This window comes from Gorilla gorilla, chromosome 19 (genome assembly GCF_029281585.2).
Source record: "Gorilla gorilla gorilla isolate KB3781 chromosome 19, NHGRI_mGorGor1-v2.1_pri, whole genome shotgun sequence".
Taxonomy (NCBI): Eukaryota; Metazoa; Chordata; class Mammalia; order Primates; family Hominidae; genus Gorilla; species Gorilla gorilla.
Genome location: NC_073243.2, coordinates 99611568 through 99624052, shown reverse-complemented (window position 1 = coordinate 99624052; position 12485 = coordinate 99611568). Strand labels below are relative to the sequence as shown.

The 12485-nt window shown below is 32.5% G+C and overlaps 1 long non-coding RNA gene across 1 annotated transcript in view; it reads right to left on the bottom strand.

Moving 5' to 3' along the window:
* Positions 1 to 12485, bottom strand: part of LOC129528128 (uncharacterized) — a 211999-nt gene that overhangs the window by 113202 nt on the left and 86312 nt on the right. The gene's annotated exons all lie outside the window — the stretch shown is intronic.

Below are 12485 nucleotides of genomic sequence, written 5' to 3'. Positions count from 1 at the left end.
CCACATGATTATCTCAATAGATGCAGAAAGGCTTCTGATAAAATTCAACATCCCTTCATATTAAAAACTCTTAACAATCTAGATATTAAAAGAACATGCAACAAAATAATAAGATCCATCTGTGACAAATCCACAGCCGACATCATACTGAATGGGCAAAAGCTGGAAGCATTCCCATTATAAACCAGCATAAGGCAAGGATGCCCTCTCACACCACTCCTATTCAACATAGTATTGGAAATCCTGGACAGAGCAATCAGACAAGAGAAATAAATGAAGGGCATCCAAATAAGAAGAGAGGAAGTCAAACTATCCGTGTTAGTAGACAGCATGATTCTTTACCTAGAAAACCCCACAGTCTTGGCTCACAAGCTCCTAAAACTGATAAATTCAGCAAGGTTTCAGGATACAAAATCAATGTACAGAAATCACCAGCATTCCCATACCTCAACAATAGCCAAGCCAAAAGCTAAATCAGGAATGCAAACCCATTCACAATTGTCATGAAAAGAATAAAATACATAGGAATACCAGGGAGTGGAAAGACCTCTACAAGAAGAACTACAAAACTCTGCTCAAAGAAATCAGAGATGACACAAACAAATGGAAAAAATATTCCATGCTGATAGGATAAGAAGAATCATGTTGTTAAAATGGCCACACTGCCCAAAGCAATTTAGAGATTCAATGCTATTCCTATCAAACTGACAATGACATTCTTCACAGAACTAAAAAAAAAAAATCTATTTTACAATTCATATGGTACCAAAAAAGAGCCCAAATAGCCTAGGCAATCCTAAGCAAAAAGAACAAAGCTGGAGGCATCATGCTACCCTAATTCAAACTATACTACAGGGCCACTGTAATCAAAACAGTATGGTACTGGTATAAAAACAGACACAAAGACAAATAGAACAGAATAGAGAGCCCAGAAATGAATTTGCATGCCTACAACAAAGAGATCTTTGACAAAGTTGACAAAAATATGCAATGGGGAAAGGACTCCCTATTCAATAAATAGTGCTAGGATAACTGGCTAGCCACATGCAGAAGATTTAAACGGGACCCCATCCTTACACCACATTCAAAAATCAACACAAGATGGATTAAAGGCTTAAATGCAAAACCTAGAACTATGAAAACCCTATAAAAATTTGCCAAAAAAAGAAAATACGCAATACTATTCTGGACATAGAACCTGCCAAGGATTTCATGACAAAGATGCCATAAGCAATTGCAATGAAAGCAAAAATTAACAAATGGGATTGAATTAAACTAAAGACCATCTTCACAGCAAAGAAAGTATCAACAGACTAAGCAGACGGCCTACAGAATGAGAGAAAATATTTGAAAACTATGCATCTGACAAAGGTCTAATATACAGCATGTATAGGGAACTTACACAAATTTACAAGAAAACAAACAAGCAACCTCATTAAAAAGTGGGCAAATGACATAAACTGACACTTCTCAAAAGAAGACACACACATGGCCAACAACCATATGTAAAAAGGCTCAATATCATTGATCATTAGAAAATCAAAACCACAATGAGATATCATCTCACACCAGTCACAATGACTATTCTTAAGAAGTCAAAAAATAAGAGATGCTAGTGAGGTTGAGGAGAAAAGGGAACACTTATACGCTGTTGATGGGAGTGTGAATTTGTTCAACCATTGTGGAAAGCAGTGTGGTGGTCCCTCAAAGAACTAAAAACAGAACCTCCATTTGACCCAGCAGGCCCATTACTGGGTATATGCCTAAAGGAATATAAATTGTTCTACCATAAAGACAGATACATCTATATGTTAATTGCAGCACTATTCACAATAGCAAAGACATGGAATCAACCTAAATGCCCCTCAGTAGTAGACTGGATAAAGAAAATGTGGTGCATATACACCATGGAATACTATGGAGCCACGAAAAACAAGATCATGTTCTTTGCAGGATCAGGATGGAGGTGGAGGCCATTATACTTAGCAAACTAATGCAGGAACAGAAAACCAAATACTGCATGTTCTCACTTATCAGTGTAAGCTAAATTACATGAACACATGGATACAAAGAGGGGAACAACAGACACTGAGTCCCACCAGAGGCTGAAGGATGGGAAAAGGAAGAGGAGCAGAAAAAAACAACTATTGAGTACTATACTTAATACCTGGGAGAAAAATTAATCTGCACATAAAAAGCTCAGGACCAGAAGGCTTCTACTGATGTGTTTTACCAAACATTTAAAGAAGAATTAATGCCCATCCTTCATAAACTCTTCCAAAAATAGAAATGTTAGTACACTTCTCAACTCATTCTATGAGGCCCTTATACCAAAATTAGACAAAGACATCACAAAAAAACGAAACTACAAGCCAGTATGACTTATGAAGATAGATTAAAAAATCCTCAGCAGAGTACTAGCAATCCATTTCCAGTAACTATCCCTGAATTTGGACCTCTACTTCACATGCACACAAAATTTAACTCAAAATGAATAAAGACCTAGAATTTAATGCTAAATCTATAAAATTCTTAAATAAAAACTAAGTGCAAAAAAAAGCACAGGTGTGCACAAAGTAACCAGACGAATTACTCCAAGAGATGTCCATAGTATGATTAGAGTCAATTCCATTTATTAGGAATAGAGGAAACACCTTCCATGACTATGATTATGGATATCTGCCTTTTTTTTCTCTGAGGCTAGTTGAAACTGTAAAGTATTTTAAAGTAATATACCTTTTTTTATCTTTCAGTACTAAACATAATGGGACTAAAAATGTCAAAATGCCTTTTTCTTGTTAATGAATATAGGAAGAACAAGAGTGAATGTGTAACTTCTATATTTCTATGTTAAAATATAGTTGATTAACAATTTTCATGAGAAGAGGATTCATTATAAAATCACTGGATTACTGTCAAAGTCTTTTCTTCAAGTATTTTGTATAGTTGTTTTTATTTCTGTTGTTCTACACTTCCCTCCTTACAAGAACATAGATTTACAACATTAGATTTAAAAAAATTTAAATACAATGGGATATTGAAGCATTATTTGTGTCAAATGCACATCATCTGCTACAAGTCAGTAACATCTTTGTCTATCATGATTTTGTGGCTTTTAGAAATGTCAGATGTCATCAAAATATATTGCCAGGTAAAAGCCTGAGTGGAGTGGAGAAAACTTTTTGTTGTTTAGGGTTGAAACATTTTTGAGTCTTGTGTATACATTAGGCTATTGTTTTGTTGGTAAGAAAGACTATCAATTGGTAATATTATGTGACTTTCCATATAGGCATGAATTTGCCTCTGCTATACTTCTTAAAATATCTTAACCTAGGGAGAGAGAAAAATGTGACTAATTTCAAAACCATCCTACTGTTAACTTTTCAAGATTTGGAGGCTAGGAAGGTACCCCAAATTCTTTAAGCACTTGACAGAACTTTAATCTTTATCTATAATATTTTTCACTTTAAAGGAGACAAAGAAAATAAGATACAATTATCACAATTTGAAAAGAAGAGGTTTACTCATGGCTTTTCTTAATTTTTGAGTATCTTTAATTACACAGATGAAGTAAATATTTCAATTTAAGACTCAACCCGGCACCACCGGGTATTTTACTGAAACAACGACAATTAAAACTAAATGGCACTTTAGTCAAACTGCTACACTCTCAAAGGTTAAAGTCAGAAAATGATGTAAACTTTTCAATTCTCCTGGAGGAGCTGCTGCAAGCTGGAGTCAATAGTGATAAATCTCTGTAAATTTCTGGGCAGGTTGAAGATTTCAGATATTGGAAATTACCACAGGATGAGTTCTTAAGGTCATTTTTTTATTTAACGTTATGTGTTTTTAGTGCTTCATTTTATTCTGTCTGTTTGTACATGAACTATTTTTTTCTTTGCTTACTTTGTGTGTGCAAGTTTTACTTCTGATAAAAAAGGCATAGTGTCAATTTTGTTATTATACTGTTTACCTTTACCGCCAATGGAAATATACAAAGACCACCCAGATGAGAAAAACAAGGTCATTTATTGTTTACTTCCTATAGCAAGGGAGTTGGACATTGTCACTCGTGTTTGACAGAGACTCAGAGGCAGGCAGAGGAGTGGGAAAGTTTTATAGTGGAGAAAGGGAAGGGCTTGGGTGTGCCCTGTTGGTCTGGAGAAGCTGCACATGGGATTAACTAGAATCAGAACATCCCATGTGACGGTAAAGGGTGCATGTTTGGCTTTCTCTGGTTGGCCCTATTTGAAAGCAGGGACAAAAATTAAGGAAGCTGTCAGTTACTAATCAATTCCTGGCCTTTACTGACTGATTGTTACAGAAGTTATTATTCAGCATCCTGGATTTTCATGGAGATAGTATTCTGACTCCCTGCAAGTCTGCCTTAAAGCTGGCTTCATGAGTTCTTTATTGTAGATAAGAGCTTGGTTTCTTGGGCAGCTTGCTGAAGGTTGTGGGTCAAAGATCCATTTCTATATATGGTCTGGCCATTGTCTGCTTCTATATTCAATCTTCCAACCTTCATGTATTGTTTCCAACCCAAAAGACCTTCTGTTTTCTGATCATGGGTGATTCCTATAGACTCATCTCTACCACTTCCTTTCTTACTCATCTTACCTGAGGTGTGATGGCCTTCCTTACCTTAGGCCTTTACATTTTCTATTTCTTCTTTATGAAATGCTCCTCAGCAAAACATGCACATGGCTCTTTTGCACTCTGTTATCTGGTCTCTGCTCAAATATGACTACTTCAGTAAGATTTTCCTTTATCAGCCTACACAAACTACACCAAATCAAAATCATTCTGCCCAATTTACATATTTCCTCCTTGTATAAATAATCATGACTGTGCTCCAGCTGTTCAATTTTGTTTGTTTATTATTTCTCCCTTACTAGAATGTAAACTACATGGCCTCATGGATACTGCCTGTTTTGTTCACTGCTATATCTCTTCTTCTTTGGATAGTAAATTAAGCAGAGTAATTGGTCATGCATTATCAGTTAAACACAGCTACGTACCTGTGCTCTGTGATTTAATAAATTTAAGCAGTAATTTTTCATCCACCACATGAATTATGAAACCTTACTTCATTTTTGTTTTTCTACTCCCCCTTTCCTATATCTTCTCACTATTTTAATTTGTTTTATTATCTTTAGTTTATCAAGACATTCATTTCAGAATTATCCTTAATTTAATGGTAAAGTCAGAAAAAAGTAAAATATTGCCAACTAAAAACATTCATGGATTAAAAAAGTGAAAAAAACATTTTTTGCCATCTTGTTTAGCTCGTCTCCCAACATGAAACCACACATTGCTTCCAAATTTGTAACCATTACTCTCTTCTATTGTATATGTTTTCAAATGATTCTATATTAATCATGGTAAATGAATGCTAATTCCTATAACAAGCAAACTTATTAATGGAAAATATCAGGAACTTGATATATTAAAGGTTTATTAAAATTAAAAGTATGATTAAAATTAGTTGTTTCTCTAGAAGTCACTGTTTAGAAATAAATTTCTCTGGAAGTCACCTTTCAGAAAACCAGGAATCCAATTTCCTTTATAATAAGCAATGGAAGATTCAATATCATGGTATCTGCACAAGGAGGAGATTGAAAATGAGCAAGAGCTATGCACTGGTCCATAAGTGGTACCATCAATATGCTCACATTTTTTTTAAGATTTAATGAAGTACACCAAAACTAACATGATGGGAAGTTGCAAAATACAGTCTGTCTATTCAGGCAAAGTAAGTAGAAGAGAGGACCTTCTAAGGATAATAGCTGAAGTCAATCAAATAGAAAGCATATAAACAAATATCACTTCAAATTAGTTTTTGAAAAAAATCAATAATATTAATAATACTAACTTTAGCCAGATGAAGCAGTAAAATGATAGAAGACACAAATTCTTACTATCAGAAAAAAGTAGATAATACAGCAGATCTTACATGCATTAGAAGTATAAGGGGCTATTATAAACAAATGTTTAACAATAAATCAAAAAATTTAGATGACGTTGGCAAATTCCTTGAAAACCTCAGTATCCCAAAACTAATATAAAATGATACAAAAAACCTGAATTGCAGTATATATGGAATACCAACCGGTATTTGTATTAAACCCAAGTACTGCCAATTTTAAAGTATCTCTTTAAGAAAACTACAAAGAAATATTTTTCTCCTCTATGATGCCTGAATTATCCTGATGCCAAAATAAGACAAATATATTGAAAGAAAATAAACAGAAGATGAATACATGTCATAAATATCAATGGAAAAATTCTTAACAAACATTAGCAAAATTTAGCAATATATTTAGAATGAATTGTAATGACTTATTAGAGATTATAGCAAGAGTGAAAAATTCTGTATCAAAAAATCAAAAAAATTTGAACCTGTGGATATGCACATATAAAGCCTTAGAAAATTTACAAAAAATTTGCTAGAACAAGTGAAGACTTTAGGTTGTGGAATACAAAGTCAGTAAACAAAAAAACTTGCATTTCTATAAACTGAAAGATCATAAGAAGATGGAACAAATTACTATTTTTAATAGTTTATAAATACAAAATATTTTGAGCAAGATTTGGACACTGAAAATTTTGAACTAATGCTAATAGAAATTGAAAAAATTAAAAATGAACAGAGATATGTCAGTTCATGGATTCAGAGACAGTATTCATTAAGATGTCAATTACCTGGAAAGTAATCTAGAGACAGAATAAAATTCTAAACAAATTCCCTTATGTTTCTCTTAAATTAATGAGATGTTTCTAAAAGTTATATTAAAATGTAAAATATCTAGAATTATCTAAAGGAATCCTTAAAACTTAAGAATAAATAAATTTAGATGACATACACTACATTATTGCAAGTTTAAATATAATATAAATATAGCATATAAATATAAATACAGCAATCAAGAAAGTGTAATACCAGCCTAAGGATACATACAGATCAGTGAGACAAAATAGAGGATATAGACATAGACCCACAAATGTGTACATGTTGACTTTCAACAAAGATGACGAGTTAACTCAGTAGGGGAAAGCCTCATCTTATGCACAAATGGTTCTAGTGAAATTGGATAACCGCATTAAAAAAAAATGAGCCTCAGTCTGTATATCATACCATAAATAATTAAAAATGGAGCATGAATCATTTAGTAATACAAATCCTAAAACTCTAAAATCTCTAGAAGAAAACAGGATAAAATCTTCACAATAGACCTGATAGAGCATAAAAATAAATATATCTTTAAAAAACAGTCAAATGGACTTCATCAAAATTTGAAATTTGAAATGTCAGGGGATGAAATATCTGTACTTCAAAAGGATATATTGTCAAAATTAAAATAAAAGTTATATTTCCGTGTGTGTGTGTGTGTGTGTGTGTGTATGTACTGGTTTGGTTACATGGATGTGTAACTTTGGCAAAATTCATTTAACAGTACTTTGTAAATGGGTGCTTTCATTATATGTAAATTACACACCAATAAGCTTCACTTTAAAAATTAATATGTAAGAATGATGTTTTCAGGCAAGCAAATATGAGAAAATGTGTTGCCAGTTAACCTGTACTAAGTAAACTACTAAAGGTAATTTTATCAAGCAGAAGAAAAATTATCCGAGACCAATTAAAATATTGGAGGAAATGAAGGGAACTGAACAATTTAAAAATGTGGATGTGGAAAAGCAAATAAACACAAATGATACACAATTATAATAATAATGCTTTGGGATTATAAAATATCAAAATATAAAACATTCTGAAAACCAAAAAGCAAAACAGTGGATATGAGGAATTGGAGCTAAAGTGTTCTAAAGTTCTAGCAACATTCAAAAATTAGAAGTTACAGTCCATAAAAGTTTTATTTTATTTATTTTATTTTATTATTTTTTATTTTTTTGTTTGAATGGAGTCTCACTCTATTGCCCAGGCTGGAGTACAATGGTGAGATCTTGGCTCACTGCAACCTCTGCCTCCTGGGTTCAAGCAATTTTCCTGCTTCAGCTTCCCAAGTAGCTGGGATTACAGGTGCTTGCCACCATGCTTGGCTATTTTTTTTTTTTTTTTGTATTTTTAGTAGAGAAGGGGTTTCACCACGTTGGTCAGGCTGTTCTGGAACTCCCGAGCACAGGTGATCCACCCACCTTGGCCTCCCAAAGTGGTGGGATTACAGGTGTGAGCCACCATGTCTGGCCAAAAGTGTTCACTTCTAGAACAGTCTACAATGTTGTAATCGTTGGGGTTTTCACTAAAAATAATATGAAAGCAATTAAGAATGTATAATTAGCAAGTGAGTGGATGGGCAAAGGAGAATAATGAAAACTGAAAAAAATCAAGGGAAGATAAGTAAATCTTAAAAAAAAAAACCCACATAAAAGCAGTGGGTCAAATAGAAAACAAATAGCTTTATGATATAAACCCAGATATAGCGATGATTAAATTCATGTAAATATACGAAAATGTTTTTACTTGGTGGCACACATGAGGGTACAGAATGGTTGAAAGAAAAAGGGTAAAGAATGTATTTCCTAAAACACTAACCTAAAGGAAGTTTCTGTAGCTATATTCCTTTCAGAAATTAGTGTAGTAATAGTGTAGTAGTAGACTACAAGCAAAATAAAATAAAGCATTATAGGAAATGAAATTTTTATAATAAAAACAGCTAATCCTAAATATGTATGCTGTCAATAATATATACATTAAAAATAATGTAGTAAGTAGAAATAAGCAAATCCACAATAGTCGGAAAATTTAATATATCTCTTTAATTAGCTGGTAGAACATAGCAAAAGTACCATAAACAAAATAAAAAGTCAATAGGGGTATGATACTTGTAAAACATAACAGGCAAAAAGCAAACCTTCCTAATATATACAGAGTTCTTACCAATCAATAATGAAAGAACCATTTGCCCAGTGGAAAAAAATGGTGAAAGATATGAACACACAGTTCAGAGTGAAGAAACTACAAATTGCACTCAGAAAAACTCTCAAAATAAATATGTCTAGTGGCAAAGATTTCAGAATATTTATAATACACTATGACGCAAAGGTGTAAAGAGGTGCAAGTTGTCATAAAATGCTGAGGGGGATGTAAATGTGTAAAACTCTCAAGGAAAACAAAGTCGTGAATTCTATCAAAATTCTAAATGTACATACTCTTAAATTCTGCTCCTCAGAATTTAGCACACTGATATGTTAGTGCTCTTGAAAAATGATTCATCTGCATACAGGGCTACTTATAACAGCATTGTCTGAAATGCAAAACACTAAAGCTTATCTAAATGATTACCAGTGTGAAACTACATATATAATGTTTGCATATATATCATATACAATATACATATACATTTTATAATCATACACTAACAGATTAATTATATATAAATACCTGTAAATATTTATATACACTTATATATAAATATCTGTAAATATTTATATACACTTATATATAAATATCTAGAAATACCTTACCCAAAATACCTAATAATTATGCCAGAATAAAAGATCTTAGTAATAGGATTAGGAGAGAGATTTTTCATTTGCCTTTTAGGTAATAGGGTGTGAGGGGAACATTTCATTGTTCCCATTTTTACTTGTTGTGAAGGTCAAATAATTTGGATACAAACATTCCAGAGGAAAAAAACTGAGGTGGAACTCATTTCACTGAATTGAGTATTCCGTTAATGTGCCACGTGTTTAAGTTAAAAAATTGGATTGGAATGAAAAACTGCTTAGTTAATAATATTATTTTACTGAGGCAGTGATATTGTATCTCTTCAAATTCTGTTTCAGAAGAAAAACAGATATAGATGTAGCGCCATCTAAGTCAATCAAAAAATATCTGAAGCTAGGAGCTATCTACACCACAAAATTCTGGCCAATAAATATCTGCATTAAGCAGCGTTATTGAAACAAAAACTGTTTTTTCTAGCCACTCTAATGTCACTCTCATCATCATGTTTGTTTCAGCAGGTTCTAGCATACTATATGTGTTAAGCCTAACCTATTTATGCAATCTGAGCTTCCCACAGGATTCACACTCTCTGCTATCTCATATCCAACCTACCTTATTTATTAAGTCATCAGCATGGATTTTGTAGGCAGTTGAATTTTAAGAATACCTGTTCCAAAGCATTAAGGATAAGAGAGGGATCTTGAAGGAAGTCAATCAGTGTGATGGCTTAGAACTCAGTTAATCTTTACATTAATCAAGTTTAAGCCTGAAAACAAGTATTTTAAGCAACTTTATTAAATTAGACTAAAATTACATTTCCCTATGTGTGAACCAATATGTAATTTCTTAAATAGTTTTGAAAATACTTTCTAAACCTAACATTAGAGATTGAAATAGTAATCAGAAATAATTATTTAACTATACAAAACACAGGCACTGGATACCATACGTATAATACAAAGACAAAGAAGCTGTAAACATGTTTTCAGCAAATAACATAATCTTATGTTTGGTACCTTTGATATGGACAGTTGTCATATAATTAGATAAGAGGAATATTAAATTCCATTTCCAGAGGGGAAATATACATGCTTAAAAATCAGAAAATGTGTAATTAAAAGACTCACTAAAATAACAGATAAAATGTCAACCATTCCCATACAAATTAACTGAGATTATAACTTGGCAATACTTACTACTGGTTAAACTGGGAGGAGGTGAATGTGAAAATGGTACTCTTTGTCTCAGTCATCAAAAAGTGATGGGCACAAGGTCCTAAGTCGTCTGTTCCCATTGCCGATTCTTTTTCTATTTTACATTGTCTCCTTTCACTCTTCTCATTACTCACTTTGCATCAACCTGCTTGACCTCTGTCTCCTTGAACAGGCACAAATACCTGTAGATCTTTAACTATTCTTCTTTCTTCTGTCTAAATTTATTTGCCCTATGGATCGCTCACCAGATTCATACATGAAGCTCATATTAGAAATAGTTTCCTTAACCACCAAATATTAAAAAGCTCACCCATATAAAGTCTGTTCCCATATTTGACATACATTTTTATGTATTTGTTGATTTGCTTTTTGACTGTCTTCCCCACCTTAATATTCATGAATATAGATGTGTGCATGTGTGTGTGTGTGTGTGTGTGTGTGTGTGTGTTTTCATTACTGCAGGTTCCAAGAACAATCCGTGGCACAAACTGTTCTGTAAATATATGTTGAATGAATCAATGCTCCCTCAATTTGGCAATCTGTCCTAAAAAGTGATTAAAATGTAGCCAAATATATATTAAAAAAGAATATTCATTGTAATATTTTCAGTCATAATGAATTATTGAAATGACCCAACATCCTATAATGTACAAATTTTTAGTCAACTTTTAACATAGAAACATGAACACATATTATACACAGTGAGGTGTTTTAATAATGTTGGAAAATATGCATCGTATAATGTTACCTATATTGTATAAAAGTATGACTGCAATTGCAAAAGTAAACAAGAAAATAAATTGGGAAGAAATCTGTAAAAATTATGAACAGAATCATGGAGAAATTGATGCCAAGTTTTTCTTTAAACTCTTCTAATTAAAAAATGTTTAAAAAGTAATTATTACTAAGCAAATACCATTAATGAAAGTAGTCTGAGGATTAAAAAAATGAGTTTTTGTTTTCTTTTTTCGAGAAAATGAAAATGATAAAGTCACTTGACAAAATCCCTACAAGCTTCAATTTTCTATACCCTTTTGGAATTATTTTATGACCACAGGCTTTATTTTTTATGCCAAATGCACAACACATAAATTTGTTCTTTTAGTTATGAGAGAAACAAAGCTCTAAACTGTGGATGGAAGAGCCTAATTCTAGCACCCCCAGTAGAAATAAGAACACTGTCATGCCAAACTTTATCAGAGGAATTAAATAGAAGTCTTAGGATCTTTAAATCACTGTATCTCCATGTGTTTGCAGTAGACGTCTAATTCATAAGATGACTTACTAGAAACATTTTCAAAACATCATATACCAAATACTGTTTATATCTCATGTATGTATGTGCATGTCTCACGTATGAGTGTGCATGTATGTCTCATGTATGTATGTAAACATACACACACAATTACATATTTGAAGTTAAGAAAGTTCTTCCACTTCATTTAAAATGGTGTAACCACTATGGAAAACAGTATGGAGTCCTCTCAAAAAGTTAAAAATAGAACTACCATATAATCCGACAATCTCATTTCTGGGTGTACATAAAAAAATTGAAATCAGAATTTCAAAGAGACATGTTCACTCTCATGTTTGTTGCAGCATTATTCATAGCCAATATATGGAAACAAACCCAATGTGCATTGACAGATTATTGGGTAAAGAAGATGTATATAAATACATTTACATAAACGTAGAGAAATACATGGACTATTATTCAGCCTTTAATAATAGGAAATCCTACCATGTACTACAATATGGACAGACCTGAAAAACTAATGTGTTACATATACTAAGTTAGT